Consider the following 18,173-nt stretch of genomic DNA (forward strand, 5'->3'; position numbering starts at 1 on the left):
GGTCCCTTGCACATTTTTTTTATTGGATTGTTTATCTTTCTTTGTTAAGTTGTATGGTTCCCTGTAAATGTTGGAGATTAAACCCTTATCGGTGATATCATTGGAAAATATGTTCTCCCGTGCAGTGGGCTCTCTTGTTGTTTTGTTGATGGTTTCCTTTGCTGTGCAAAAGCTTTTTATTTTGATGTAGTCACATTTGTTTATTTTCTCTTTAGTTTCCATTGCCCTAGGAGCAGTATCAGAGAAGAAATTTCTTCGGCATATGTTTGCGATTTCGCTGCCTGTGGATTCCTCTAGTATTTTCATGGTATCCCGTCTTATGTTTAAATCCTTTATCCATTTTGAGTTTATTTTTGTGTATGGTGTAAGTTGGTGGTCTAGTTTCATCTTTTTGCATGTATCTGTCCAATTTCCCAACATCATTTATTGAAGAGACTGTCTTGACTCCATTGTATGCTCTTGCCTCCTTTGTCGAATATTAATTGGGCATAATGGTTTGGGTCGATTTCTGGGTTCTCTATTCTATTCCATTGATCTATATGTCTGTTCTTGTGCAGGTACCAAGCTGTTTTAAGAACAGTGGCTTTGTAATACAGCTCGATATCTGGCATTGAGATCCCACCTACTTTGTTCTTCTTTCTCAGGATTGCTGCAGCTATTCGAGGTCTTTTTTTATTCCAGATGAATTTTAGAAACGTTTGTTCTAGATCTGTGAAATATGCCATTGGTAATTTAATGGGGATTGCATTGAATCTATAGATTGCTCTGGGTAGTATGGACATTTTGATGATGTTGATTCTAGCAATCCATGAACACGGTATGTTCTTCCATCCGTTTATGTCTTCCTCTATCTCTTTTCAGTGTCCTGTAGTTTTTTGCATATAATTCTTTTCCCTCCTTAGTTAAGCTTATTCTTAGGTATTTTAATTTTTTTGGTGCAATTGTAAATGGGATTGCTTTTTATTCTCCTTTTCTGTAAGTTCACTATTGGTGTAAAGAAATGCTGTCGATTTCTTGGCATTAATTTTATATCCTGCTACACTGCTGAATTCATTTATTAAGTCTAATAATTTTTTGATGGAGTCTTTAGGGTTTTCTATGTATAGTATCATGTCATCCGCATATAAGGAGTTTTACTTTTTCTTTTCCAATTTGGATGCCTTTAATTTATTCTTCTTGTCTGATCTCAATGGCTAGTACTTCCAGTACTATGTTGAACAGGAGTGGTGAGAGGGGGCATCCCTGTCTTGTTCCTGTTCTTAGGGGAAATGCTTTTATTTTTTGCCCATTGATTATGATGTTCGCTGTGGGTTTGTCATATATGGCTTTTATTATGTTGAGGTATGATCCTTCAATTCCTACCTTGCTGAGAATTTTTACCAAGAAAGGGTGTTGAATTTTGTCAAATGCTTTTTCTGTGTCAATTGATATGACCATGCTATTTTTATTTCTCAATTTGTTTATGTGATTTATCACGTTTATTGATTTGTGGATATTGTACCATCCTTGCATCCCCGAGATAAATCCTACTAGGTCATGGTGTATGATTTTTCCAATGTATTGCTGGATCCAATTGCTAGAATTTTGTTGAGTATTTTGGCATCTATGTTCATGAGGGATATTGGCCTATAATTCTCTTTTATTGTGTTGTCTCTAACTGGTTTTGGTATTAGGGTGATGCTGGCTTCATAGAATGAGCTGGGAAGTGTTCCTTCCTCTTGAATTTTTTGGAATAGTCTGAGGAGGATGGGTTTTAGTTCTTCCTTGAATGTTTGGTAAAACTCCCCTGTGAAGCTGTCTGGCCTGGGGCTTTTGTTTGCTGGGAGCTTTTTTTTTAAAAAATTAAATCTTTATTGTTCAGATTATTACATTTGTTCCTTTTTTCCCCCCATAACTCCCCTCCACTCAGTTCCCACCCCACCCTCCGCCCTCACTCCCCACCCACTGTCCTCATCCATAGGTGTGCTATTTTTGTCCAGTCTCTTCCCGCATCCCCCACACCCCTTTCCCCCCCAAGAAAAGTCAGTCCATTCCCTTTCTATGCCCCTGATTCTATTATAATCGCCAGTTCACTCTGTTCATCAGATTATTTATTCAGTTGGTTTTTAGATTCACTTGTTGATAGATGTGTATTTGTTGTTCATAATTTGTATCTTTACCTTTTTCTTCTTCTTCCTCTTCTTAAAGGATACCTTTCAGCATTTCATATAATACTGGTTTGGTGGTGATGAACTCCTTTAGCTTTTTCTTATCTGTGAAGCTCTTTTTCTGACCTTCAATTCTGAATGATAGTTTTGCTGGATAAAGTAGTCTTGGTTGTAGGTTCTTGGTAATCATCACTTTGAATATTTCTTGCCACTCCCTTCTGGCCTGCAAAGTTTCTGTTGAGAAATCAGCTGACAGTCATATGGGTACTCCCTTGTAGGTAACTGATTTTCTTTCTCTTGCTGCTTTTAGGATTCTCTTTGTCTTTTGCTCTCGGCATTTTAAATTATGATGTGTCTTGGTAGGTCCTCTTTGGATTTCCTTTTTGTTTGGGGTTCTGTGTGCTTCCCTGGACTTGAAAGTCTATTTTCTTTCACCAGGTAGGGGAAGTTTTCTGTCATTATTTCTTCAAATAGGTTTTCAATATCTCGCTCTCTCTCTTCTTCTGGCACCCCTATAATTCGGATGTTGGTACACCTGAAGCTGTCCCAGAGGCTCCTTACACTATCTTCGTATTTTTGGATTCTTTTTTCATTTTGCTTTTCCGGTGGGGTGCTTTTTGCTTCTTTGTATTTCAAATCTTTGACTTGATTCTTGCGCTCCTCTGGTCTGCTGTTGGGAGTCTGTATAATATTCTTTATTTCAGTCAGTGTATGCTTAATTTCTAGTTGGTCCTTTATCACAACATCGAGGGTCTCACTAGATTTCTTGAGGGTCTCATTAAGTTTATCGGTGGTTTCTAGAAAATTAATGAAAAACCTAAAAAGTGTGATTTTGAACTCTATATCCAGTAGTTTGCTTTCCTCCATTTCTGTCCTTTGTGTCCTGTTTCTTTGTCTTGGCATTTTTTATGCTTCGCTGTGTCAATAGAGTGGCTTTCTGTGCTAAGTGTCCCAATTACCTGAGGTATACACTCTTGGTGCACCCCCTTGTGGGCTTTGTGCACAGTCTTGTTGTAGTTAAGCCTTGATTGTTGTAGGTAAAACTCCAGGCCAATTGGCTGTGGGAATCAGCTGTGTCTACGGTGGGAGGACTTCTGTGCTGAAGACACCCGTATGGGGCAAGACTTGCTTCAGTGGGGCTTTGGTGCTCACTGAGTCTGCCCCCTGAGTGTGTCCCTTGTGAATCTGAGGAGTTGTAATTGGAAAGTCCCACTCTGACCACTGGGTACACTGGTTCTTGGATCTAATGAGGTGCTACTCTAGTCTCTGCCTGCAGCTACCCAGCAGAAGCCAGCTGTGAAGCAATGCAAGTTGCCCTGGGGCCTTGGGGCAGCTGCAGTTTGTTATTTTCAGATTACAAAGGGCTGGGCCTTTCATATGCAAAAGCCTCCATGCATGGCTTGGGCGGGGCAGGGTCCCAGGGGATCAACAGGGCGGGCAGAGCGAGCAATATGGCTGCTCTCAGTCCTGCCTTCAGAGTCCTGGCTATCGCTGCGAGTGCCTCTGAGAGAAAGCTGCCCTCAAGTTCCGACCGATGCCAGACAGTCCCGTTTCTCCCGTGTGAGTCTGGGTCCCCAGAGACTCATCCGGAACTGGAGTTCAGAGCCTGAGACTCCCTCCCACTTGAAAAAGACAATCATGTTCTCAGCCACCAGCCCTCTCCGCATGCACCTCCGCACATTTGTATTTTACTTCGGCACCGCACCTCCTCTGAGTCTCGGTATGCTTTTCTCTTTCCTTCTAGTTGTAGAAATTCCACTCAGCCAGCCTTCCTGTGGTTCTGGATGATGTCCGTTATATCTTTTAGTTGTATTTTTGAAGTGGTTGTGCGAGGCAGCAATCTCCGGAGTTTACCTATGCCGCCATCTTGGTTTCTCTCCTGTTTGCTGGGAGCTTTTTGATTACTGCTTCAATTTCTTCCATAGTTATTGGCCTATTGAGATTTTTAGAATCTTCCAGATTGAGTTTTGGTAGATTGTATTTTTCTAGGAATGTGTCCATTTGCTCCAGGTTGTCTAGTTTGTTAGAGTAGAATTGTTCATAGTATTTTTTAACAACTCTTTGAATTTCTGTGGGGTCTGTTGTTATTTTGCCTCTTTCATTTCTGATTTTGTTTATTTGAGTCTTCTCTCTTTGCTTCTTGGTGAGCCTGGCTAGAGGTTCATCAATCTTATTTATCCTTTCAAAGAACCAGCTCTTGGTTTCATTGATCTTTTGTATTTTTTTTTTTTTTTGGTCTGTATGTCAATTATTTCTGCTCTAATCTTTATTATCTCCTTCCTTCTGCTCACTCTGGGCTTTTCCTGTTGCTCTCTTTCTAATTCTTTGAGATGTAGATTTAGATGATTTACTACCATTTCTTCTTGTTTGTTGAGATAGGCCTGTAGAGCTATAAACTTCCCTCTCAGGACTGCTTTCATTGTGTCCCATAGGTTTTGGATTGTTGTGTTTTCATTGTCATTAGTTTCCAGGGTGTTTTTAATTTCTTCTTTGATCTCACTGGTAACCCAATCATCATTTAGTAGCATGTTATTCAGCTTCCAAGTGTTTGAGTTTCTTGGATTGTTTTTATAGTATTTTATGTCTAATATTATGTCATTGGGGAATGAGAAGATGCTTGGTATGATTTCAATCTTCTTGAATTTGGGGAGACTTTGTTTGTGACACAGCATGTGCTCTATTTTAAAAAATGTCCCATGTGCACTTGAGAAGAACATATAATCCACAGATTTGGGGTGAAATGTTCTGAAGATGTCAATTAAGTCCATCTGATCTAGTGAGTCATTTAGGATTGCTGTTTCTTTGCTGATTTTTTTTCTAGAGGATTTATCCAGTGATGTCAGTGGTGTGTTTAAGTCCCCTACTATGATTGTGTTGTTGTTGATCTCTCCCTTGTTGTCTTCCAAGGGGTTTTTTATGTATTTGGGTGCTCCTGCATTGGGTTCATATATGTTTATCAGGGTTATATCCTCTTGTTGTATTGATCCCTTTAGTATTATGAAGTGGCTTTCCTTATCTCTTGTTATGGCCTTCACTTTGAGGTCTGTTTTGTCAGATATAAGTATTGCTACTCCAGCTTTTTCTCATTTCTATTTGCCTGAAAGATGTTTTTCCATCCCTTCACTTTCAGTCTGTGTGAGTCTCTTGTTCTGAAGTGAGTCTCTTGAGGACATCATATATATGGGTCATGTCTTTTTATCCATTCAGCCACTTGATGTCTTTTGATTGGAGCATTTAGTCCGTTTACATTTAAAGTTATTATTGAAAGGTAGTTGCTTGTAGTCATTTCTATTATTGTGCCTGTGTTCTTTCTTACCTTTATATTTCCTCTTTTCACAGCATTCACTTTAGCATTTCTTGAATTGCTGGCTTGGTAATGAAAACTTCCTTAGTTTTTTTCTTTTTTCCACAAAGCTCCTGATTTCCCCTTCAATTTCGATTGATAGTCTTGCTGGATAAAGTATTCTTGGATTCAGTCCTTTGCTTTGCAACACTTTGTGTACCACCTTCCATTCCCTTCTAGCTTGATGTGTTTCTGTTGAGAAATCATTTGATAATCTGATGGGGGATCCTTTGTAGGTAACTTTCTGTCTCTTGCAGCCTTTAATATTCTCTCTTTGTCGTTTACACATGCCATTGTTATTATGACGTGTCTTGGTGTGGATCTTTTGGGCTTAATCTTGCTTGGGACTCCCGTGAATCTCAGGTTAGTGAGATTTCTATGAGAAATCTTCAGAATTACTTCTTTAATTTTAGCTAAACTATCCATGAAAATGACTTTGGAAGAGATTTAAATTTATAAGGTTTAGTGAGAGAATATTTGGTAATTGTAGTACTTACAAAGGTTTTGTTGTAAGTGTGTCTACTTAGACACTATTTTTGTCTTTGTATCAATACCCTAGCCATGATAAAAGATCAATGATTTTGCCTGGTTTGTGTCACTCAGTGGTTGAACGTCAACCCATGAACCAGGAGGTTGAGTTTCAGTTCCTGGTTAGAGCACATCCCCAGATTGAGGACTCAATTTCAGGTGGGGGGCATGCAGGAAGAGGCCGATCAATAGTTCTCTCTCATCATTGATGTTTCTATCTCTCCCTCTCCCTTCCTCTCTGAAATCAATAAAAATATATATTCAAAAAATCAATGATGTTACTCAAAGGGAGGAAAAAGTCTAACTGACCTAAAGATTTTTCCCAAGCAGTGCTCTTACAATACTTCAAGGAGTTTCTGGGACATAGAGTAACTGAGTTCCTGAAAAACACACCAATTCCTAAAGGTGAAATTTATTTTAAAAATTATATGGAGTTGAGTGAAGAAGATAAAAAAAAAATAAGATGGGGGTGGGATGTTTTGTATACTATTGTGTGGACCTATTGGAATCTCTAGATTGCTTGAGTTATGTGAAAAGATCACCTTGGACTACATCGACGGATCGCCAAAGTTGTCCACCTAAGGAAATGGCTCACAAGAAAGTTCCGAAGGCCATTTGAGAGCCAGGAGCTTATTCTTTAGCCTTTGTCTTTAATTTGACTGAGAAACACTTTGGGAACTGTGGTAGGAGAGGTGGCAACTTCACAAGCTCCCATTCTGATTCTTAGCCCCCATCTTTTTCAGCCTTTTGGTATTACAAACTAGGAAACTGAGGCCCTGTTAGATGATGCGAGTTGATCAGATCACCAGCTAGTTCTGGGGAGAGCTAGGACTACTGTCACATTTAACAAATGTTTGCGAAGCACCTAGTGTGTGCGTTGCACCCAGTTCAGTGCTTGTTACACCGCTGTGAGCTATCCTTCATGAATTATAACAACATGGAAAGAGCTTGTCAGGATTTATAATGTTTTTTTTCTCTATCTTAAAAAAAGAAGCCTCTCTGAACTTATCACTGAGATGTTCAAGGAAATTCAGTAGCTGTAATGAAAGGGAAGAGTCCTAGTCAGAATCAGCAGTGAGCAGTTGTATGCCAGTGTGTGACGTGTTGCCACTGAGAGGGAGATTTCCATTCGAAAGTGAGACCAGAGGTCAGGGACCAAATACAATGGTCAAATGTAAAGTAAGAACAATTAATGTGTCTGGACACAAATTAATTGAGTTCTTACCAGATAAATAGTCAGGTCATACTGACACTTGAATTCAACATTGCAATAGCCTGGAAAGAGAGTGCACTGAATCAGTTATATCTTTATTCCAAAGAGAAGGGATGCTGGTGTTGTCAAGTACCAAGTCTTGTCAGATTCCTTTACCTGCTCAGATCTCCAGTTACTGTTCAAAGTTCAACTTTCGCTACATGTGAATTGCACAATCGTGTCAGCTTCTCAGGTTCAATGCAGACAACATCAGAGAAAAAGGAACCATGTTCAGTAGAAATAAGCAAAAGCTGTTTGCACTTCTGGAGTGTAGGAGAAACAAGGCATGTCGAAGTAGGACAAGACAAGAGATACTACCTAGAAAAACTGCCTTCTGATATGCCAATATCAACGAAATTTGCTCTCCTCTTACAACTAAAAATTTTCAAAAATTCTAAGCCAGAGAGACAGCATTTAAGGTACTCTACTAAAGTTTTCAGTGTTGTTTCTAGAAGAAAAAAAGTCCAAACTTTGTGAATCAGAATCATGCTGTCTGGCTATAAAACAGGGACTTCTTTTGTACATATAATACCTTTGGGCATATTAGGAAAAAGTGTCTTACATAAAAGGCATCTCCTTTGAGTGGGCGAATTGGAGCCCAGCACTGGGGCTCAGGTCTTGGGATCAGAGAAAGAGCTGGATCTCAATCCAAACGTGGTCTTTTGTCTCTGTACTTTGTGCAGGGCATGGTGTTACCTAGAGGTTCTCCCTTGAAACTTTATGATTTTCTGAACTTCTCTCCTGGTCACTATAAGCTGTCTTGGGTCTTTTGTCAGACCTGGGGGTTACTGCAAAGGTGTGAATTAGCAGTTGCCCAAGGCATCAGAGTATGGAGTAGGGGGAGGGTGCCAGGGAATCCAAAAAGACAATGTCTATGGACAAAGAAGAAGCAGTGGACCAGGGGGTCCAGGTGAAGGCAGAATCCAAAGGAACTGGGCAGAAAGGCAAAATTTATCCAGATAAATCAGGTCAGAAAGGCAGGTTCTGAAGGGAAGATGGCAGGTGGGCTGGATAATTCTTAAAGGGGCAGAGCCTGTCAGCTTGCTGAGCTGGATCAGAGGCATCAGTAATATTTATCAGCAGTTTGGGGGGAGGAAACCAACTATAAATACTAGCTAGCTCTGGAGCAGCATCGCCTGGGGTCTAATTTTAAAAGGGCTCTGGCTAAAAACTCACTTATTCTTCACTTCTTTTTTCCACTCCAATCCCACATTCAATCCACTAGAAAAACCTGTTGTCTCTACTTTCAAAATATATCCAGACTGTGACCACTTTTCACTGCTACTACTTTTGTCCAAGCCATCAAGACAATATCCTCGCCCATCTCTGCTTTTGCCCTTGCTTGTTTCGTGCCATGAGTTTATTCTTATCACAGGGGCATTCTAAAGGACCTTGCACTCCTCACTCAGAGCGAAACCCTGAGTCGTTACAATGTCTTACAAGACCTATGTGATCTGAACCCTTGTCCTCTTAGACCTCATCTCTTAACATACACCACTTGACTGTCGCTTGAGCCACACTGGCCTGTTTGCTTCTGCTTGAGGAAGACTTTTGCCTCAAGGTCTGTCTTTGCACATTCTGATTCCTCTGTCTCAGGGAACACCCTTCCCTCCATTAATCATTTCTTTCAAGTTTCTTCTACAAATGCCATCCAGAAGGGGACTTCAGATCATCCCATGTAAAATAGAAACCCACTACCTGCTGCATTCTCCATTTCCTCTCTGATTTATTTTTTTTCTTAATAATTCTCAACTTCTGCTGTAATATATATTTTAATTTTATTGAGGTACAATTTACATGCAGTTAGGTGTACAAATTTTAAGTGCATTAAGACTTTGTTTCATTGCAGAGTAATATCAACTGTGTAAACATGCTGGATTGTGTTTATTCATATTTGATAGGTAATTGGGTTATTTCCAGTTTAGGACTATCATAAATAAAGACATTATGAACATTCTTTCATAGTCTTTTTATGGAATTTGAATTTATCTTTAATAAATAATTATTAATGGGTCATTGTCTTAGGTCTCTTTCCTAGGCTTGTATATGGCTGCCTTCTCATGTCCTTACATAGTCACGTCTGGGTTGGTGTGCTGTCTGTATCCAGATTTCTTCTTTTTATAAAGACACCTATTGTATTATATTATGGCCCACCCATATGACTTTATTTTACCTAATTACCTCTTCATTTTTTATTTTAAGAAAAATATATTTTATTGATTTTTACAGAGAGAAAGGGAGAGGGACAGAGAGTTAGAAATATTGATGGGAGAGAAACATAATTCAGCTGCCTCCTGCGCACTCCCCACTGGGGATGTGCCGCAACCAAGGTATATGCCCTTGACCAGAATCAAACCCGGGACCCTTCAGTCTGCAGGCCAATGCTCTGTCCACTGAGCCAAACCAGCTCGCCCACCTAATTACCTCTTTAAATGCTCTATCTCCAAACAGGTTCACATTCTGAGGTATAGGGGGTTAGGACTTCAATATATGAACATAACATCTTACCATTCAAACTTTCAATTCTTGAACATGATATATATCTTTCCATTTATTTGTTATCTTTAATTTCTTTCAGTATTTTGTAATTTTCAATGTTCAGGTCTTGCACATATTTGGTAATCTAAATGTAAATATTTGCATTTAATATTATGGGTACTATTATTAAGAGCATTCTTTTCCAATTTAATTTTTAATTTCTAGTATATAGAAATTCAATACATTTTTGCATGCTGACCTTAGACTAGTAAACATAATTGCTAAACTCACTTTTGCTTGTAGCCTTTTTTGATATGTGGATTCCTTAAGATTTTCTACAAATAATCATGTTGTTTGTGAATAAATACTGGCTTATGTCCTTGTTTACAATCTGTATGTTTTCATTTATTTTTCTTGCCTGGCTGCACTTGCTCGTACCTCCTATACATTGCGGAACAGTAGTGGTGAGGACATTCTTATCTTGTTGCTGATCTGAGAGGGAAAGTATTCAGTTTTTCACCATTAAATAACTCTATTTTTTTTTCAATATAGATGACCTTTATCAGCTTGAGAAATCTCTATTGCTGCTTTACTGAGTTGAATTGTGTTTGCTGATGTTGAATTATGTCAAGTTAATTTTTTTGTATCTATTGAGATGATCATTTGGTCTTTTCCTTTATTTTCTTACTCTGATTAATTGAGTTGATTGGTTTTTGAGTGTTAAACCAACTTTACATTCTGGGGACAAATTCCGTAGGATCAAATATTCCTGGATATTATTTACTAATATTTTCTTTAAATTTTTGGCCTGTAATTTTCTTTCTTGTAATGCCTTTGTCAGCTTATAAGTTCAGAGTTATGCAACCATGTAAAACAAGCTGAGAAGTGTTCTTTCACGTTCTATTTTTGGAAATATTTTCTGTAATATTGGTAATGTTTATTTAAAAAAGATTTGATAGAATATATAAAGCCATCTGGGAAGCTTTTGAATGATAGATGCCAGTTCCTTAACTGATACAGGGCTATTTATAGTTTCTATTACTTCTTGTTTTAGCTCCAGTGATTTGTATCTTTCAAAGAATTTGCCCATTTTATGTATGCTGTCAATTTTAGTGGCATAAAGGTTCCATACTATTCCCTTATTATTTTAAATATGTATAAAACTTGTAATCATATTTCTTCTTCTCATGAAACCAGTAATTTGTGTTTTATTTTTACTGTTTAAAAATAGACTTTATTTTTTTTTCATATATTTTTTTACTGATTTCAGAGAGGGAGAGGGAGAGAGAGATAGAAACATCAATGATGAAAGAGAATTATTGATTGGTGGCCTCCTGCACACCTCCTACTGGGGATGGAGCCTGCAATCTGGGTATGTGCCCTTGACAGGAATTGAACCTGGGACCTTTCAGTTCACAGGCCAACACTCTATCCATTGAGCCAAACCTGCTAGGGCTAGACTATATTTTTGAGAAGTTTTAGGTTTAATAAAAAATTAGTGTTAAGTAAAGAGTTCCTATATACTCCCTCCAGTTTCCCACTAGTATTAACAGCTTGCAGGAACCTCATTCCGCTGTTAACAATGAGCCAATATTGATACATTATTATTGACTAAAGTTCACAGTTTACATTAGGGCTCACTCTGTGTATTGTACTTTCTAGGGGTTTTGACAAATGTGTAACGATACATATCCACCCTGAAGGTACCATACAGTGTAGTTTCACTGCCCTAAAATTTCCCTGTTTTCCACCTATTCATCTCCTTTGCTTCCTCTAAACACCTGGCAATCACTGACCTTTCTACTACCTCTATTGTTTTGCTTTTTCCAGGATGTCATATATTTGGAGTCATTAAGTATGTAGTCTTTTCAGATTGGTTTATTTCACTTAGCAATATGCATTTAAGGTTCCTCCATGGTTTTTCCTTTTGTAGCTTGATAGCACATTTCTTTGTTAAAAATTTGTCTTTCCACAGGCTTACTAATTAATATTTTCAAAGAAAAAATTGTGGTGTTATTTCTCTGCTTTGTATTTCACTATGATGAGAAAGCATATTGTGTATAATTTTGTTTCTTTGAAACAAAAGTACAAAGACTTGATATAGTTTGTATGATTCACATTGATGAATGTCCTATAGGTACTGGAAAAGAATGTGTATTCTGCTCTGGTTGGGTGACATATTCTACTAATGTCACATAGATCAAAGTTATTGATAGAGCTATTTCAGTTTTCCATATCCTTACTGCTTTCCGGTCTACTTCTCCAACTATAATCCTGTATTTCTCTATTTTTCTTTTTTTTTTAAGAGTTATTTTTTTAAGAGTTATTTTTTTTTAATCTTTATTGTTCAGATTATTACATTAGTTACTCTTTTTTTTCACCATAACTCCCCTCCACCCAGTTCCAACCCCACCCTCTGCCCTCACTCCCCACCCACTGTCCTCATCCATAGGTGCACGATTATTGTCTAATCTCTTCACTCACCCCCACACCCCTTTCTCCCCCCCCCCAAGAATAGTCAGTCCATTCCCTTTCTATGTCCCTGATTCTATTACAATCACCAGTTCATCAGATTATTTATTCACTTGATTTTTAGATTCACTTGTTGATAGATGTGTAATTGTTGTTCATAATTTGTATCTTTACCTTTTTCTTCTTCTTCCTCTTCTTACAGGATACCTTTCAGCATTTCATATAATACTGGTTTGGTGGTGATGAACTCCTTTAGCTTTTTCTTATCTGTGAAGCTCTTTATCTGGCCTTCACTTCTGAATGATAGCTTTGCTGGATAAAGTAGTCTTGGTTGTAGGTTCTTGTTATTCATCACTTTGAATATTTCTTGCCATTTCCTTCTGGCCTGCAAAGTTTCTGTTGAGAAATCAGCTGACAGTCGTATGGGTACTCCCTTGTAGGTAACTGATTTTCTTTCTCTTGCTGCTTTTAGGATTCTCTCTTTGTCTTTTGCTCTTGGCATTTTAATGATGATGTGTCTTGGTGTGGTCCTCTTTGGATTCCTTTTGTTTGAGGTTCTCTGCGCTTCCTGAACTTGGAAGTCTATTCCTTTCACCAGGTAGGGGAAGTTTTCTGTCATTATTTCTTCAAATAGGTTTTCAATATCTTGCTCTCTCTCATCTTCTGGCATCCCTATAATTCGGATGTTGGTACGCTTGAAGCTGTCCCAGAGGCTCCTTACACTATCTTCATATTTTCGGATTCTTTTTTCATTTTGCTTTTCCGGTTGGGTGTTTTTTGCTTCTTCATATTTCAAATCTTTGACTTGATCCTTGCGACCCTCTGGTCTGCTGTTGGGAGTCTGTATAATATTCTTTATTTCAGTCAGTGTATGCTTAATTTCTAGTTGGTCCTTTATCACAACATCGAGGGTCTCATTAGATTTCTTGAGGATCTCACTACATTTATCGGTGGTCTTACCAGTCTTTTCGAGGATCTCACTACATTTATCGGTGGTCTCACCAGTCTTTTCGAGGGCCTTACTCAATTTATCGGCGGCTTCTAAACAGTTCTTTAAAGACCTTAAAAGTGTGGTTTTGAACTCTATATCCAACAGTTTGCTTTCCTCCAATTCTGTCGTTTGTGTCCTGTTTCTTTGTCTCGGCATTTTTTATGCTTCGCTGTGTCGATAGAGTGCCTTTCTGTGCTAAGTGTCCCAATTACCTGAGGTAGACACTCTTGGTGCACCCCATTGTGGGCTTTGTGCATAGTCTTGTTGTGGTTAAGCCTTGATTGTTGTAGTTATCACTGTGAGGAATTGACCTCCAGGCCAATTGGCTGTGAGAATCAGCTGTGTCAGCGGTGGGAGAACTTCTGTGCTGGAGACACCCCTCTGGGGCTAGACTTGCTTTGATGGGGCTTTGGTGCTCACTGAGTCTGCCCCCTGAGTGTGTCTTTTATGGTTCCACAGAGCTGCAAACTGGATGGTCCCACTCTGACCTCTGGGCTTCCTGGCTCCTGGATCTCTAGGGAGGTGCTAATCTAGCCTTTGCCTGAGGCTATCCAGCAAAAGCCTCCCTGCAGGGCTTGGGCGGGGCGGGTCCCACGGGATCAACAGGGCGGGGTTAGCAATTATGGCTGCTCTCAGTCTTGCCCTCAGAGGCTCTGCTTCTCAGTGTCCCAGTAGTCGCTACAAGCCCCACGGAGAGAAAGCTGCCCTAGGGTTCTGATCGATGCCAGACAGTCCCGCTTCTCCCGTATGAGTGTGGGTCCTTAGAGACTCACCCGGAACTGGAGCTCAGAGCCTGAATTTCTCCATTTTTCCGTCTAGTTGGATCAGGTTTGACTCCATATATTTGAAGCTCTGTTGTTAGGTACATACTTGTTAACTTTTGCTACGTCTTTTAATGAATGGACACATTTATCATTATCAAACATCTTTTTCTAATTTCCTGTAATATCTTTGCCTTAAATTTCATTTTGTCTGATACTAATATAGCCAAACAAGCTTTTGCATGTTTACATTTGCATGGTATATGTTCTTTAGTCCTTTCCCCTTCTACTACCTTTATCTTTATATTTACCTGTGTCTTTTATAATTCTATTTCCCCCCTTTTATCCAGTTTAAAAATCCATGGGTTTTTTTTGTTTAGTTTTTTAAATCCATGTTTTTTAATTATTGTATGTACACATTTATATTTAATGCAATTCTTCATAGTGCAGAGTTTAAATCTACCATTTTGCTATTTATTTTCTATTTGTTTTCAATGTTCTTTGTTCCTATGTTTCTAGCCTATTTTAGAATAATCAGTATTTTTAATGTCCCATTTTGTTTTCTCTACTTTTGTTAGCCCATTTTTTTTATTTTTTTTAATCACAGCTTTACTGAGATACAATTCACATACCATAAAACCCACCATTTTTAAATGTACAATTCAGTGGTTTTTATTATATTCAGAGTTGTACAATCTAACAATTCCCACTATCTAATTTTAGGATGTTTCCTTTTTCTTTCTTTCTTTTTAAAAAGACATGCTCGCCGAAACCGGTTTGGCTCAGTGGATAGAGCGTCGGCCTGCAGACTGAAAGGTCCCAGGTTCGATTCCGGTCAAGGGCATGTACCTTGGTTGCAGGCATATCCCCAGTAGGAGATGTGCAGGAGGCAGCTGATCGATGTTTCTCTCTCATCGATGTTTCTAACTCTCTATCTCTCTCCCTTCCTCTCTGTAAAAAATCAATAAAATATATTAAAAATAAAATAAAATAAAAAGACATGCTCAACCCTAGCTGGTTTGGCTCCGTGGATAGAGCCTGGACCTGCGGATGGAAAGGTCTAAGGTAGCGGTTCTCAACCTGTGGGTCACGACCCCTTTAGGGGGTGTCGAACTACCCTTTCACAGGGGTCCCCTAAGAACACTGGAAAACACATAAATAATTACATATTGTTTTTGTGATTAATCACTATGCTTTAATTATGTTCAATTTGTAACAATGAAATTGGGGGTCACCACAACATCAGGAACTGTATTAAAGGGTCGCAGCATTAGGAAGGTTGAGACCCCTGGTCTAAGGTTTATTTCTACCTCAGGTGCTGGCTCCTACCCAGCCTGGCCCTGGTCCCAACTTGGGCAGGAGGCAACTGAAAGGACAAAGCGGGACTGACTATCCTCCATCTTGTAAAGCTGTGTCCCCGACCTGACCTCCCTTCCGGAAAACACCGCAAGAATGCTAGAAATGTCCCGGTTCCCCAACCGCCACCCGAGCAGACCAATGAAGCCCCAAGAATGCAGCTAAGGTCCGAATTAGGCTACACAGTAGAATGCTCCGTGTGCGCCACCCTTGACCAATCAGGAGGTAGCGGGGCATAGCTCAGGCCCAGGAATGCGTTAATCATTCCCTGCCTTTTGTGCTGTAAATCCGTGCTGTAAGTTCCTGCTGTAAGTCCCTGCTGTAAAACCCTGGAATAAAACCCTGACCCGGAACCGACCAATCACTATCGCCCACCTCACCCACCTAAGCCCACCCAAATGATTAGCCCTATAAAATCTTTGTCCTCTTGGAGCTCGGGGCTCTTCGCATGCTGCCCCTGTGTCGGTGGAGCGGAGGGACCGAGCTCGAGCTTGAATAAAGGCTCTATGCTTTTGCATCGGACTCGGCTCCCTGGTGGTTTTTTGGGGATCTTGAAATCTGGGTATAACACAACCAACTGATGTGTTTCTCTCACATCCATATTTCTGTCTTTCCCTCTCTCCCTCACTCTCTCTAAACATCAATGGGAAAATATCCTCGGGTGAGGATTAAAAACACAAACCAAGGTGGGTAACCTGGTCAGAAGGTCAAATCTTCAAAGTGCAAGCTGCTCCTCCCAGGGGGTCTGGACTGAATGTTCTTGAGCATCTCCAGGAAGGCCTGCGGGGATGGTGCCTCCACATTCTGGAAGGTGTTCTGGACTCTGCCGAACAGGATGAAGTATTTCAGCTCCACCCAGAGGAACCCAAAGTGGTTCTCATCAAATAGGATGAAGACTCCAGGTTCGCGCCCCGTGTGGGCGAAGCCATTTAAGGTAACAGTAAAAGTAACAGTGTCCACGCCATAGAAACACATCCTGCAGGTTCGGGGGTAGTTCTGGTCTCTTGAGTGCACGCCCACAGGCAGAACAAACGGAACAGGCTGCTCCTCCGAAGCTGCAGCCCTGTACTCCCTGACGCTGGGCTGGGCAGGGCTCTGCCAGCCACGGCCCTCGCTTTCCTCAGTTCCGTCTTCTTGCTGCTGCTGCTCCAGGATCACCTGCTCGTCAATCTCCTGGACCAAGCGGGAGAGCTCGTTGAAGTTGCGGAAGAACTCACCATCTGACAGCTGGATGCGGCGCATGAGGTGGATCTCTAAACTTGGGTTGGAGTCTCCCGTGACCTTCGTGACCCTGGCATAATTCCCATGGAAGCTGAGCATGGCAATCGATAGGCCGTAGACATTGCAGTGGGCTTGGAAGAGGCCTGGCCTGATGAGGTCATCAGGGTGGCTGGGCGGGAGGTACAGGCGGCGGTAGGTCAGGCAGTCATACTGATGTCTGTCCTCCTGCACCAGCACCCGCCCCCATTCGTCCCTAAGCCGCGTCGGTACATCCTTAAGGTGGTCTGTCTTGTTGCACTGGGTGGTGAACCTGCCCTTCTGAATCTGAATGTGGCGGTTGTGGGGCCTGCTGTGGCAGCCTTCCATGCACTCCACCGTGGCTGATGTCCTCTCTGTCAGGCGAATTCTGAACGCAGGCTTGAATTGCATTGGGCCATCCACATGGGTGTTAAGGCAAGGCCTGCACGTCCAACCAGTAATGCATAAGCCATCCACCACGACATTCAGCAGTGTTCTACAGCCCTCAGTATCTAGCTGCCACAATCCCAAAATGTGTCTGTATGGGTGGAACAGCTTCACATAGACTTCTCGATAAGACATACCTATCGTCTCCAGATTCTGCAAGTTTTCACAAAGGCCAAACTCCTCGCGGCAGCGCTGTCTCCAGATGCTGTCGGTTTGCAGGATGTGGTGGAATTTGGTGCAGGTCAGGGCCAGGCTGGGCAGATCGGTGCCAGGGAGCGAGGCGAAGATCTCCACCAGCATCTCCACTGGCAGGTCCTGCAGTGAGCAGTGCGGGAGCTGCATGGGACTCGCGATTCCTCCACTCCCTGCAAAACACCCCGCTGCCGCATCCACCTCGATGTGCTTTTCTGTGGGGGCCGGGGCCCACTTGCCTTCAGCTGCTGCCTTCTCAGCTTGGCCCTGGCACTCCTGACGACACCGCTTGCTGTCGGCCGCTGCCATCTCAGCTGGGCGCTGGCGCTTCTGACGATGACACCGACATCCCCGCGAAGAGCCCACGACACAGAGGCAAGCGCACTCCTCCATGCCTCCAGGAGTAACAGCCACCATAGTGTGGGCCCCTGCGCCTCAGCAGGGCTTTAAGCTAGCTGGTCCCGCCCTGGAGATTCACACCCACCAGGGCCTAGCCACGCCCCCTTAGAGGAGCCAATTGTAGGACCTTAGCAACACTTCCAAAAGAAACCCACAACCAGTAACAGTCTCCTCCCTTTCCCAGTGCCCCCTCCCTGTCCTCCCACCCTAGCCCCAGGCAGTCACTAATCTGCATTCTGTATGGATATGCCTCCAGGGACATGCCTATGGGGGGGGGGGACATTTCATATAAATGCAGTCAGAATATCTGGTCTTTTGTGACTGGCTTCTTTCACTTAGCAGAACATGTTAAAGTTTTATGTATTCTATATTCTAGTATATGGGTATACCACATTTTGTTTACCCATTCATCAGTTGATGAATATTTGGGTTGTTTACAGTTTGAGGCTCTTTTGAATAACGCCGCTATGAACATTGTGTACAAGTTTTTTGTGTGAACATGTTTCCATTTCTTTTGGGTATGTACCTAGAAGTGGAACTTCCGGGTCATCTGGTACTCTATGCTTAG

The 18,173-nt window shown here is 41.2% G+C and overlaps 1 pseudogene; it reads right to left on the reverse strand.

Moving 5' to 3' along the window:
• LOC102420671 overlaps positions 1-17,599 on the reverse strand; it is a 98,476-nt pseudogene extending 80,877 nt beyond the window's left edge.
• Positions 17,600-18,173: the final 574 nt, after the last annotated feature.

This window comes from Myotis lucifugus, unplaced genomic scaffold (assembly GCF_000147115.1).
Source record: "Myotis lucifugus unplaced genomic scaffold, Myoluc2.0 scaffold_110, whole genome shotgun sequence".
NCBI lineage: Eukaryota > Metazoa > Chordata > Mammalia > Chiroptera > Vespertilionidae > Myotis > Myotis lucifugus.